The 2,500-nt window shown below is 64.7% G+C and overlaps 1 non-coding gene across 1 annotated transcript; it reads left to right on the top strand.

Annotated features, from left to right (window-relative positions):
* The first annotated feature begins 1,477 nt into the window (after positions 1–1,477).
* On the top strand, positions 1,478–1,631 carry LOC140474199 (5.8S ribosomal RNA). Its single transcript, XR_011958909.1, has one exon. It is a non-coding gene; the product is annotated as a 5.8S ribosomal RNA (ribosomal RNA).
* The last annotated feature ends 869 nt before the right edge of the window (positions 1,632–2,500 follow it).

Here is a 2,500-nt window from a genome sequence, read left to right as displayed (position 1 = left end):
GGCCAGCAGGAGAGCTCGTCGGGGTAGCAGGCCCTGCAGCCGTGGTCACCGCCAAACCCCCACAACTCGAGCAAGTGAAAAAAAAAAGTAACAAATAAGAAAGGATCTCTGTCGGCTTGGGGGTACGCCCGTTTCCGTTTCAACTTGTCTCGCGAGGGTGGTTTCGGGGCCAGCAGGAGAGCTCGTCGGGGTAGCAGGCCCTGCAGCCGTGGTCACCGCCAAATCCCCACAACTCGAGCAAGTGAAAAAAAAAGTAACAAATAAGAAAGGATCGTCGGCTTGGGGGTACGCCCGTTTCCGTTTCAACTTGTCTCGCGAGGGTGGTTTCGGGGCCAGCAGGAGAGCTCGTCGGGGTAGCAGGCCCTGCAGCCGTGGTCACCGCCAAACCCCCCACAACTGTTGGGCGCCTACCTGCGCGGGGCAGGAGGACACTTTCCGATTTCAAATCTCCGTTTGCCGAGTCCACCCCGAACGCACGCGGGCGGGCGGGTTCGCATCACCCTTCGTCACAAGGGGCGAAGCCCGTTCCACCGTCTCGTCAGTAGTGCCGACCGGTCTGTGATCGACGAGGGGAGCCACACCAGGTCCGGCCCTGCTGCTTGGCGGCACCGCGTCGTCGGGAGCTCGCGACAGACGGAGGGTTTCGGTGTACTCTCCAGCCACGGGAAACGAAGCCGGTGATGCAGGCGCCGGTCTTTCGCTCCCAAATCGGCTGGGTTTACATCGTTGCTATCTAGTCACGCTCCCTTCAAACCCGACGGGGTACCTATTCCCCTCACCCGTCTGTGCGTATACAGCCTCTTTGCACTTGCGGGATGGGGGTGGTGGTTTAAAGACTCTCGAGTTGCCGCCCGTCGGTCTCCGAGCTCCGTGCAGTAGTGATCCCCAGCGAACTGCCAGCAGGGCGAACGAGCGATCCCGCTCTCGGTCGGGGCGCCTGGCGTCGATCGGTGGTCGGTGGCTTGCGGGCAAGCTGCGCTGTGAGTGTGGGAACGAGTATGACGAGCCGTTGCCGCGACTCCCAGTCCACCTCGGCGGTGGCTGGGCCGGGCGGGCGTCTGCTCGGGCGAGTGCCGCCCCCGCCTCCTCGCAGGAAGTCCGCTCGCCGACACGCCGCCACGTGCACGCGTCAGTGACGCTGCCGAACCGATGGCCGGTGCCCGTTCCCGCCTCTGCTTTTCCTAGGGCAAAGCTGCTGCACGCCTCGTGATACTAGGCGGGCGACATGGTGGCGGTGATCCTGCCTCCGTCGCTGCGGTGCGTTGGGGCACGCATCGCCTCTTGGGCGCCCTGTCCTCCTCCCCCCAATAGACGTATGTTTCTGCGGGCCGCACCAGGATGGTGCTCCCCATCGCTTCACGCCACCCTGCTCCGCCCGCACGCCGGCGTGCAGGTGGCTGTAGCTCAAGGTGGGGAGCGTATGTGCGGTCCGGGTCGCTTTCCTCTGGCGAGGGAGAGACCTAAAACAAACTCAGACAACTCTTGACGGTGGATCACTCGGCTCGTGCGTCGATGACGAACGCAGCTAGCTGCGAGAATTAATGTGAATTGCAGGACACATTGATCATCGACACTTTGAACGCACTTTGCGGCCCCGGGTTCTTCCCGGGGCCACGCCTGTCTGAGGGTCGTTTGGCAATCAATCGCACTCGCCTTGGCTGGCGAGAGCGCGGCTGGGGTGTCGCAGAGGACCCGTCCTCTTTGTCCCCCTAAGTTCAGACTCCGGAGCCCTCCGGCGTCGGAGCGCTTGGCCTTTCCCCCCCACCCTGCACATTCCGTTCGTCAGGCTCGACGCCATCCCCCCGCCGGGGAGCGCGGCCTGGCGTCCGTCTGTGTCGTGGCAGTGGGGCCAGCACGGCTGTCACCGGTCCCAGAATGGCTGTCGGTGGTTCACACTGTGTGTGTGTGCCAACCCTCCTGGTCTCTGGGACACGGAGCTGCCACGAAGTGTTGAGCCTCCAGTGGGGGGTCTGCCTAAGCTCTGCACGTCCGCATTGGGTCCGTCTCTCGGTTGGCTGGCAGTGGAAAGAGTGAAGGGAGCCGCGGAGGTCCGGTGCTGGTGCGCCGCCGGCCTGACCGTGGAGCTCGCCGGTTTGACACGCTGACCCGACTCGATGGTTGATCGATTGAGAGTGCTGGGAGCTGCAGGCCGCCCGCTGCTGCAGCCGCCCGTCTCGTGGTTCGTCCTCGGCCTTAAGTGGCCGGCGGGGCGTCTGATCCTGTCTCCCCTGCTGGCGCCGAGTGCCTGGCCGAGGGAGGAGGTTTTCGTCGAACGCTGTGACTTGGACGGTCGCACGCGCGTGGATCGCTGGCTCTTGGCTCTCCCGTTCAGTCCGCACGTTTTCCGCTCCGTCCTGCCACCGGTCTCGGGAGGTACGGAGGGGTTGGCGGGCGTGGTGTGTGCTCCGTCACCGTGCAGGCACACCTACCACGCCGTCGGCCGACCCCCGCACGGTCCTCCTGGCCATCGGAGAGGACGGCGGAACGTCGGGCTGTCGGG

The sequence above is a fragment of the Chiloscyllium punctatum genome, unplaced genomic scaffold (assembly GCF_047496795.1).
Source record: "Chiloscyllium punctatum isolate Juve2018m unplaced genomic scaffold, sChiPun1.3 scaffold_873, whole genome shotgun sequence".
NCBI classification, from domain to species: domain Eukaryota; kingdom Metazoa; phylum Chordata; class Chondrichthyes; order Orectolobiformes; family Hemiscylliidae; genus Chiloscyllium; species Chiloscyllium punctatum.
This window is presented reverse-complemented; position numbering and strand designations above follow the sequence as displayed.